Raw genomic sequence first — 11648 nt, 5'->3', positions numbered from 1 at the left:
TCATAGAGAGAGAGAGAGAGAGAGAGAGAGAGAGAGAGAGAGAGAGAGAGAGAGAGAGAGAGAGAGAGAGAGAAGGTTGACTGCTAATTCCATTCGCAAGCAAAAAAATACCATTCAAAGAACCTTAAAACTGTGATGCCACAGCATTTCGGCTAAGATTCTTATTACAACCACTAAGCATTGATGTAATGTATTTTTTTCATTCTTTTTCTTTAGAAATTTGCAGAATGTTTATGTTTCCGTTTTGAACGGTTGTGATTCTTAAACACAGAAGGAGAAGGTGGTGGGGTGAGGGGATGACAGTTTTGGGGGGTGGGGGTGGGTGGGGTTAACTTCACATTTATTCACACTGGAGCCATACTCATAAACAATATACTTTTCACTCCCTTGAGCCTGAATCTTGAAGCTGCTTCACGAATGAGTAATCAAGAAAATTGCTGAATATGATAAGAGTGAGAAACAAAACCCAAAAATGCCTGCCTTTGTTGAACAAACCGGCGACCCACGTAACCTGGGTTCCTCCCAGCAGATTATCATGGGCACCGTGTGATTAAGACCAGACTTATTTGCATAATGATTTCCCATCCTGCCTTTTCTCGTCTTCCATCCTGCCATCATACCCCCTTTCTCTCCCTCTTTCTCTTCTTCACTGGGCTTCATGTTGTTAGCCACAAGCTCCCAGTGCTCCTCAAGTACTTTAAGCTTGTTAATAATCATTATGGGTGTGCAATGAACTGTGGGAAAGGAATAATTACCTCACCTGAGCCAAAGCAAATTAACCCCTTTTCATTTTTCTCCCTTCTTTTACCATTGTTGGTTACCCATTCCATGTCCCCATCCACCCACTTGCACATATGCACACACACAGACATACCTTCCACTGGGGACCTATTAGGGTTGTCTGTTTTTAAGTGCTGAAATAATAAATGGCTGCACACTGAATTTGCTCGGTGCCAACCTCGTCACACAAATGCTAAAAGGTGTGCTGCTTTGTGGAAAGCACGATATCCGCAGTTATAAGAGTGTGATATACTGTATTATGATTGAGAGATGAATCCAAAAATAAAGAGAAATGCAAAAAATATAAATATATATTACTTTTCATTCAGATGTAGAATTTCATCAAATATCATGGCATATTTAATATTATGCAGTGTTCTTAAAACAACATACAGTACATTTGTGAGTGTCTTCCTGAAATGTATGCAATTATAACAGAAGAATGAATTTGTTCGTATAAACCGTTGGTGAATGAGGCCCATTGTTCCTAAATTATGGTTATTGTGTTAGTCGTGATGCACATGGCTTTTGACCATTATTCCAGAAATGTAGTAACATTTGACAGATTAATTTTTTAAAAATTATAATAATAATTCTTTTTTTTTTAATATACAGATATCCATCCATCCATTTTGTGATCCGCTTCATCCTCACAAGGGTTGCGGGGGGTTCTGGAGCCTATTCCAGCTGTCTTTGGGCAGTAGGCGGGGGACACCCCGAACTAGTAGCCAGCCAATCGCAGGGCACACAGAAACGAACAACCGTCCGCGCTCACATTCACACCAAGGGGCAATTTAGAGTGTTCAATCAGCCTACCATGCATGTTTTTGGAACCTGGGAGGAAACCGGAGTACTGGGAGAAAACCCACGCAAGAACGGGGAGAACATGCAAACTCCACAAAGGAAGGCCGCAGCCGGGATCGAACCCACGACCTCTGCACTGTGAGGTGACGCACTAACCAGTCGCCTACAGTTATCTATTCAACCTTCATTTGACCAGCGAAGGCAAGTGAGAACACATTCTTACTTGCAATGCCGCCCTGGCAGCATAGAACAGAGAAAATCAAGCAAAATAAAGGCAAATAAGATGAAGACTAGACAACGAATACTACAATGTCATAAAACATTACATCATAGCACTTGGTGAATAGAAGGTTCAATGCAGGCTCAATACAGGTGCATCAATCATGTAGACCAGCGGTCCCCAAACTTTTTCCTGTGAGGGCCGCATAAGCTTTCGCTTCTGTGATGGGGGGGCCGGGGTCAGTCTGGAACAGAAAAAGGGTGACCGCAAGAGTACGGAAATGTAAAAATGGATTGTTTTCCAGAAACCCACACAAAATGAAGCCGCCTCTTGACAGATGAGACTGACAGACGTTTCTTTGCGCTGAAAGAAACAAAAACAAAAACATCGTTTGTCCACTTTGGGTTAAATACCCTGCATTCTATTTTTCTCTTACCGAACCTTTTCGCCATGATCCCGTTCTCTGAGAGAGGGGCCGGTTTCGGATTTTTTTTTTCTGGCGTTGCCAGATAACGGCACAGAAAGATGCACCAAATGTCACCTTATTGTATCTGTGTTTATGAAATAGTTGCTAATTAATAGTTAATAATGAAAACGGTTCAGAACTAAGGAACATTTTATTGCAAAAGCCCAACTTTATGATCAAAGACAAATCCACATCGATGAAAAATAAATCAAAATACTCTGTGGTATTTTCAGGGGGCCGGACCAAATGCGGAGGCGGGCCGGATCCGGCCCGCGGGCCGTAGTTTGGGGACCACTGATGTAGACTATTGCTTACAAATCTTTTCAACAATGATGTTGAGAGGAATGAGGTGAGTTTTATTATTTGTTGCGGGGTGTTCCTGCCGTTTGAGGAAGAAAATGGAATAGAAGCTTGACCAAAAGTAGTTCCGACTTTGGGAACGAAGAGGTTCCCAACTGCTGCAAGGTAGTGTGTGGTGGTGATAGTATGAATGGCAAGCAGAGAGCAAAGATAGGTGGGGTCGTGCCAATGAGTGTTTTATAGATAAACATGGACCAATCAATTTATCTATGGGTGTGAAGAGAGGGCCAATTGACCAGGTTCACCACATGGTTCACATCGAAGGGAGCAAAACAGATGGCAGAGTGGAATATGGCACCTCGCTTGCGAAGGACACTTTTTGAAGGCGTTCTCCAAAAGTGCATCTCCATACATTTTTCCTGAAGTCAATGCATAATAACCCCTCGTTTTAGACGTTCTGTTTTCATGAGTGTTAAGAGAAATTATGATACATTGTCTGAGAATGATCACTTGAAAGGTGTCAGTTCAGATCCCCAAGCACTGTTGAGATTTACTTCATCAATGCACTGAACTCCCAACTTTTGGCCATTTGAGCGCATCGGATATATGTCACAACCCAATATAAACCCACTCCCAAATAAATATTCATTTGACAAAAACATATACATACTGTCAAAATATCCATTTCAACGACTAACCGATGCTGTTTATCAGGTCGTGTTTATCCCTGTATTATTTAGCAAGAAGACATCCTCATGCCGACATGCTTCAAGCATGCATGAAGCATGTCAAGCCTCAGCCTATCAACCTTATCTCAAACTAACTCCCTTTCCTTTTCCACCTCTTCTCCCAAGCAATTGCGTGTTGTTTCACAGGCTGAAGTCCATGTTTTGTTTTGTTTTCAACTCTCTTTGTTTTTAATTGCAATGATGGAGGTCAATTAATTTCCCTCCCCCTGTTTCTATCTGCAGCCCACACAGCTGTGCCGTCGTGTTTGTTAGCGCATCTCTTCATGAGCCCTAATGCCACATCACTTCAAATGGATTAATCGAGCCACTTTGTTGTTTAATCTCGCCTTGGCAGAACTGGTGGGTGGGCGGATGGTTGAAGGAGGGGTGTGATCAGAGATGCACAGGCTTGTCTGTTTTTGTTTTGGACAGACACACTGACAAGCAGACAAAGCTCTGCGTAGGCAAAGGGAAGGGTCAAATGATCACAAAGATGCATTGAGCCTAGAGTGCAGACAGTTTAGCAAAGATGGACATTTTAAAAACATAATTTTAAAATAATGTTAATATAGTTATATTTTCGGATTGCAATTTCAACATTGTTCAACATTTCTGGACATTTGATCAAATGAAAGCAACAAGCATTCTAGGTTCAACCGCTTGTCCTCACATTCATCCGTATGAAGAATTTAGACTCTAAATTTTAAAGGCTTCAATTAACCCAATATAGATGTTTTTGAAATGTGGGAGGAAACTGGAATACCCAGAGAAAACCCAAACAAGCATGAGGAGAACATGTAAATTTCATAGATTGTTTTTCTCCTTGCCTTCGTGCGAGCGTTTTTTGTTATTCGGTTTTTTCGTGCCTTTCCTGGTACTCGTTTTTGCCAGCGTTTTCTGTTGTCTCGTTTTTGCGGTGCGGTTTTTGTTAAATAAATCTTATTTTCATACGTAGTTCTTGTTGTTGTCTGCTGTTTCGGGAATCCTTTAGATCACCTAGGTTGCGAGCGAAGCGGGTTCCCTTCCGCTTTGTCCGCAACGTGACAAGCGCGGCAGTCATGCTAACCAGTTGGTCACCATGTCGCCTATAACATTTGAGAAAAAATAGAGTCCAAATTTAATAGGACCAAATTAAGTTGAAGACAGACAGTACATGAAAAGGAACACTCCGCACTGAACTGTGACCACATAGATTATAGAATGCATTGCATGTTGTAACTAGTCTTCAGGAATTTAGTGAGACGAACAATAATACATCATCACGTAATTTTACACAGTAAATGGCAAATTACAAACCACAACGTTATGCTGAAATTGTGACATCCATATATTAATACTTTCCCAATTATTGCTTGTGCAGTATCTTATATTTGCTGAGTAGTGCGGAAAATTGCTGGCCAAGAAAGAGCTAAAAAAAACATTTGGACAGATACCTCTTTAGATGAGCTATTTCAAAGTAACTCAATTTGAAGAAAGTCCGAGAAAGTTGAAATCAAATCATTAGGAATTTGGTTTGGCAAAGTGCATCCCCTGATTTTGCATCTCACAGTACTCGGACCTCCCGTGTTAAAAATCGTTCAAAATGAATAGTGCTCATATGCAGTAGGGACAGTTTGTATTCATTGTAGTTTGGTGGTCATAAACATATATCAGGGTTTTGTAAAATAAACACCAAATGTTGTGGAAAAACAAAATTTATTCTCCTGGATACATCTGCACCCAAGATAGGAGTAAATGATTAACTTCCAACAAATGCTCTTGAAAGTCACATTGAGACTTGAAGCGACGGCTCCTCGAATACTATAACCTAAATGCATCTCTGGAAAACAAATTCCATCTTTTCAATCATTCATCAGTTCATTGCTATTTAAAAGCACTGAATGTCTGCTGTCTACAGTCATCGCCTTCACTCCTAACCCTACGCCAATTGTTATTTGGTATGTTTGCTTTCATTTGACAAATAGTAGATGATTGCTTTCCTAGATCAACCTGCAATTTGCAGCCACGAGTCAACATTTGGCTTCGTGTGACTTCTCTGTTGTGTGCTCAAACAGCGAGATGTACATTAGACATGATAGTCAGGATCAGCACACAATAGACACGCCACTGAAGGAACGCAACTTACACGGGTCAAAGAGTACAAACGACATCAAATTCAAGCCTACAAATAGACATGTGCGTATGACACCAGCTCTCTAGATGCACACAAGCACAATTAAATGTCCCATTTGATGTAGTGATCCTTTCATGTTCTGATGACAATTTCGTCATGAGGAGAAAGGCAGCATGGTTCAAACCTTCCGGGTACGAGCGTGTAGACACACACACACACAACAACAAAGAAATCCAGCATAGAAGCAGTCTCTTTCCCTCACACACATGCATGCACGCACACACACGCACACACGCAAAACACTTTTCCTACCCTGACCTACTGAGTCAGCTCAAACATCTAAAAACTTGTGGCCTAGGTCTCAGAAAGATGAAGAGAGACAAAAATATGATGCATGAGAAGCAGAAGAAAGCGCAACCAAATCAAAGATTATTTTGAAATGAAATGATAGAACTCAATGCGAAATTCTCCAAAGCCATTCATACAAATTACCACACAGTCCTTTTTCATGTGAAGATTGAAAATAAACACCAGGGCAGTTTTGCTGCCTCAACATTGGAGCATTTGCTTTTTGACATTGCGTGATGCCATTACTCTAGACTCAAAATGAACTCAAAGAGACAAAATGAAGAGTAGAAACTGAATTTAACTTTCTTCTCTGCTGTCATGGACTGATGAATATCAAGGCTTTTAGAGATGTTCTTTAACCCTCTCCACCTTAATGCAATTATTGGACTTCTGTGAGCTATTTTATGCAAGGGATGGTTCACATTGGGCAAATCATCTTGAGAAGAGAGCTTTGAAAGTTTGGCTGACTCCTGCCATTGATTAACTTGTACAGAAGTAAATAACCTTGGAAGTTTCCCAACTGTGAGTTTTTACATGGTGTGTCCAATAAATTTATGAAATTGTTTGTGTGGTTTTAGTTTAACTAGACTGTGTTTCTTAATTGATGTGACATATAGATGAAGATCAGCCCACATTCCATGACAAATTGATGCAGAATTGCAGATTTCAAAGGCTTTCTTACTTTTTCTTCCAAATGTATATTTTACTACACAGTATAAACAATATTCAATGTATAGAATAATTTAAAAGTAATGTTCACACCCGACGCCCCCCCCCCCCCAAAAAAAACAGTATATCTTGTATTTTCTCTTGTATTACAACTGCTGTTGGGTGTGCGTGGCAAAACATGTGGGTCGTGTACTCGTGTACTCTGACATTTGTGGTTTTCCCTTCTGTGAAAGCTCGGCTCGGGTGAAGCACTGAATTAACGGTTTTCAGTTTGCTTCTAAAAGGAACTTTCTCTACTGATAAGGGGAACAGGCAGGGGGAGTTCAGGTACATTTGAACTTTGGCTACAATTGAGTAAATGCTGCTGCATTTATTAGAAGGGGGGTGTGGGGGAATCATCCTCTTGAAAGGTTAACACATTTTTACAAGGCATCACATGATATAAAATATCTCCCTGATGGATACACATAATTTGTATTACAGTTATGTAAATGTGAAAAAAATGTCCATATGTCTCAATGCATTGTTCATCTACTGTCGCAAAAAAATCGCGTGGCAGAATAATATAGGAAATCAATTAAAAAAGGAAACTGGGGAAAGAGAGAGCTTAATTACTCATGCTCGTGGATAATCCTTTATTACACCAAAACCTGTGGTTAAATTACTAAATGGCCTCCCATAAAGCACCATAACTTTCTAATCTGTTTATAATTACCATTTCAATGATCCTACACATTAACGTACGACCTTCAGGAACTCTGACCCAGTTCTAATTAGTGGTAATATCTGATCATTGCCGTATATGAAACTAGCCATGACCAAACAAATGGACCTCAGGTACAGCTAATTTCTAGAGCAATTACATTTTCGTGTTGAGGGATTTAGCTGATTATCTGCACAATTTCACACAGCTTTCCCTCCTGTATGAGTCGAAATGACATAACATTATGAGAAATCCTTTGATTAAATGATATCCAAAGCCAGCAACTGTACTGATGCTCTTCGAATCCATCATGTGATATTAAAAAGTGGAAATTGTGTTACTTTTTTTTTCTTTTTTGCTTTATTAGGTGTGCAACACAATAAAAGCAAGAGAGTAGTGGTGTCACAGTGTTTCTGTTTCAAAAGTTTAGTTTAAGAAACCATTTTTTTTGGGAGCACATCGACCAAACACATACCAAAATATACTTTAATATACAGTGTTCTAGACTGCCCCTCAATGTTGGTATTTTTCCTCTAAAACTTGAGCCACTGCAAGTAAAAAAAATCAAATAAAAAATCAAATAAAAAAAATATATATATAAAAAGTAAAAAAAAAAAAAAAATAATAATAATAAATCGACTTGTGCTCTTTGCTCCTGAATAGTTTGTTGTTGCTGACAAACCTCTGCTCCACACCTCAGCCCGCTTATCAGTAATATAGTGAAAATCAATCAAAGTGTGAATATTTTGCATGTCGATTAGCAATGTGCATCCCTAAAATTTCAGTTGAGCGGCTACTGTGCTCACAGTAAAAAAAAAAGTTATTCTGGAGCCTATTATTGAAATGTGTGTGTGTGTGTGTGTGTGTGTGTGTGTGTGTGTGTGTGTGTGTGTGTGTGTGTGTGTGTGGGGGTGTGTGTGAGAGAGAGAGAGAGAAGTGTGTCCCTGCTAAGGATGAACTGCAATATATTTTCTCAAAATAACATTTAAAAAGTTGTTTTTCTTTCAAATCAATTTAGCTTTGCTCAGGGACCATACAACCTATTTACATAGACTGAGTTTCAACTTAATTTTACAAATGTGTTTGAACACTATTACACTGCCTCTTTTTTTTCCCCTTTCCGCTGAGGGAGTCAAAATGCTCCTGCTCTTCCTACTGTATAATTAGATACAATGTATATCATTACATCAACACATTAAGGATACCCCTGTAGGCATCGAATTAAAACGATTAGGAGCTTTGCCAGAGAGGAAGTGAATGTCAGCACAGAGGGTTTGGAGGAAGCTGCCTGTGTGGTCCAAAGACACTGACTCTTCTGTACTCATTAGGCCATTAAAAAGGCACAATGATAGTGTGAAGACAGGTGTAAGCAGTGATTAAAAAGAGGGGTACATTTTCACATCAAGCCATTAGCAGGGGGAAATGTGAGAATTGCTGCCGAGTTGTATGCCTGAAAATGACGAACAAATGACCAAAATATTTATGTCACAAATATTTAACGCTCAGCTTGAGCCTCAGCTGTGATGTTCATCACGTTAACAAATATGCATGTTGCCAGCAGTGTGAGTTCCTCACTAAAAATACACAACGGATACACAAATTTCTCCCTAATAGGAACATGAATGAAGGAATGGAAACACTTAGATTTAGTAATGCATTTGATTGCCATTCTTATCAATCCTGCACAACACACAGTTGATCAAATGGGAAAAAAATGCGGATTAATTAAAATATCTATTGGGGGCGGATGAACATTAAGAAGAAAATAAGTGTTCAAATAATTCATAAAGTAAAGCAACAAAAGGCATTCTGAATTCCCAACAGGCGACGAGGTTTCTCTGATGCAAAGAGCGAACTTAAAATCCAAATAAAGGACTTTAAGAACTAGAGAGGTTTAATTAAACCATACTCATAAATTATAGGAATATCATGAATGCAAACAAGGGAAAGGAGATTATTTGGTTGGGGGGGACGGGGGTGGAGGATTAGTCCAATAAACATTTCACTTATAAATGGGTATTCACTCTAAATCCATAGTGAGTGATAAGGGTGAGAGAGTATGTGTGTGTGTGTGTGTGTGTGTGTGTGTGTGTGTGTGTGTGTGTGTGTGTGTGTGTGTGTGTGTTTTCAGCTTGGTGCACTTGTAAGGAGATAATTCCAAAAAACGCATCTTCATACTGTAAATTGTCATCCCATCCTCCACTCATCCAAATGTGCATTTTTCCAATGCATGAGAGGCCATATTCTAATGAAGGAGGGGAAGACCTTTCACACACACGTCAGGGTATAATGGGGAAAGCTTAGAATAACGTCCGTCTGATTTCCAATGCAAATATTAGCAGTCAAGTTGAGTGTGCGGTGGCAGATTATAGTTTATCCCTCTCACACACCACAGAGTTCTTTTACGCTCCGGCAGCATTTTTGCTTATCAGTGCAATGCAACAATCAACTCTTCTCTCATCCTCCCAGTCTCATGGAGACTTGAAGAGACTTCAAGAGGGACGGGAGAATGAGATGAAGAAGGTGTGTGTGTGTGTGTGTGTGTGTGTGTGTGTGTGTGTGTGTGTGTGTGTGTGTGTACCAAATGAGAAACATGAAAAGAATGATCAACATTCAAATGTGGTTGTGATCCTCCCCAAACCTCAGCCACCACCCATTTTTATCCTTCTCCTCCATTTTTTTCAGTGCCTAAATCCTTAAACATCTTAATTGCTGTAAGCTTAACTGTCATGAAGGGAATTACAAAGGCCTCAGTGAAGTCTCGCCACCCCCATCCACTAAACTATGATTTTCACTCCTAATAACGCAATACACTATTGTTGATGTAATTACACTGTAGGAGAGGCTGGAGCAGACCCCCTCCCATGTCCCCCTGCTATTCTTGTTAAAGCACAATGGCAGTGTGACTGATGAGTTTGTGCGTAAAACAATAGATTTAGAATAGCAAAGATAATTCATTTGGCCCACTGAGTTTTCTCCCATTTTATCGCGTGGAAACATTTTCTTCCAGGTGTAATTTTCTTCTCGCCTTCAAATGATCAGTTAAAACAAACAAACAAAAAACGAACACCTGGGTCTCCTCTCAAATCATGAACTTGTTCATGTAATATTCCATATGTTGTGGAAATGTAAAGCAACTCAAAAAGGACCGAGCCTTTTTCATAACAAACGTTCTTTGAAGTCCAATCCATGCATTTTGCCAATGCCTTGACGTTTACAATGGCAGTAGTGGGTCATTTGTAGAGGTCATGGAAGGTGTCAAAAAGTCGACAACATACTGAACTCAAGCTCATGCTAAACTCTAGCAGTTCCAATTATTTTTACAGAGATATACCTGTGACTGTAAGTACTGACGTGTGGTCTACAGCAGGGGTCGGTAACTCGTGGCTCCGGAGTCGTTACGTTGCGGCTCTGCGTGACTTGGGAAAATAAATTAGAAGTGTATGTTATTTTGTCTGAAAAACATGTATCACTTGTGTTATCTTCTCTCACTGTACCCTCGGTAGCAGTGTTGCTATAGAAATACTGTTGAGATGAAAAAAAATGTAGAGGAGGTCTGTAATGGCGACTATAGTTAGTTGTGGGTGAAGTCTGAAAATTCAACCACCGATTGCAAGTTTTGTGGCCGCTTGGGAAATAGTCAGATATGGGAAGCCGTTCACAGACGGAGAATACACGAAAGAGGCATTCATGAAGATTTCATAAGCAACACACTATTTTACAAATCCATCCATACATTTTCCGATCTGCTTTATCCTCACAAGGGTCATAAGATAAGATAAGATAAGATAATCCTTTATTTAGGCAGTGGACTTGGTATGTTAGGCTCAAGATAATAAAACTCATGCTGTGTTACTTTTGTTGTTGTTGTTGTTTCAGTTAACAATACATCTGCTGATGCACAAGCTTGGACACATCATCAGTGTTGTATCCTGGACTCACTGGGTGTTTCGGGTCTTGCAACAGACACCCTCATCCAGGCGACCCGGCCGAGGTGATCAAGCCTCGGCCTGTGTCCAAGTGGCATGCTACACCCACTACAACCACTGCTCTCCCCTTTTCAACCAGAGCCATCTGGAGGCTTTTTCTGCTGCCTCCACGTTGTTGCCTATGGCCCTTCTACGGTTGGCACCCGTTATGCCTAGTGTGCTGTAGGCTTTGCTCAGGGAGTGGCTGGCAAACCCCCGACTGCCCACCTCCACTGGCATACACTTGGTCTTCCACCCGTTCCTCCGACAGTCCTCCACCAGCTCCTGGTACTTCTCCCTCTTTCTTTCATGGGCCTCCTCCATCCTCTCCTCCCAGGGGACATGATGGCGTTTGACTAATGGTTTAGTAGAACGAATGGCAACCTGCAACAACAGTAGCAAGCGTCATTTTGCCACTTGGGTTATACCATCTCAACTAGAATGTGGGGGATAGTCCCCAAACAATTTTCGTCTCTTTATAAACACACTTGCTAAACCCCAGTGGAACGAATAAAAGACGCCGTGGACAAGACAGTTGTCGTAAAAAAA

At 40.4% G+C, this 11648-nt stretch overlaps 1 long non-coding RNA gene across 1 annotated transcript in view; it reads left to right on the top strand.

The window, feature by feature from the left end:
• LOC109521868 (uncharacterized) overlaps positions 1-11435 on the top strand; it is a 19056-nt gene extending 7621 nt beyond the window's left edge. Inside the window, exon 3 of the long non-coding RNA XR_002169447.1 lies at positions 11011-11435. This is a non-coding gene — a long non-coding RNA (uncharacterized LOC109521868). The remainder of the gene's footprint in view (positions 1-11010) is intronic.
• Positions 11436-11648: the final 213 nt, after the last annotated feature.

This window comes from Hippocampus comes, unplaced genomic scaffold (assembly GCF_001891065.2).
Source record: "Hippocampus comes isolate QL1 unplaced genomic scaffold, H_comes_QL1_v1.1 scaffold135, whole genome shotgun sequence".
In the NCBI taxonomy this organism is placed as follows: Eukaryota; Metazoa; Chordata; class Actinopteri; order Syngnathiformes; family Syngnathidae; genus Hippocampus; species Hippocampus comes.
This window is presented reverse-complemented; position numbering and strand designations above follow the sequence as displayed.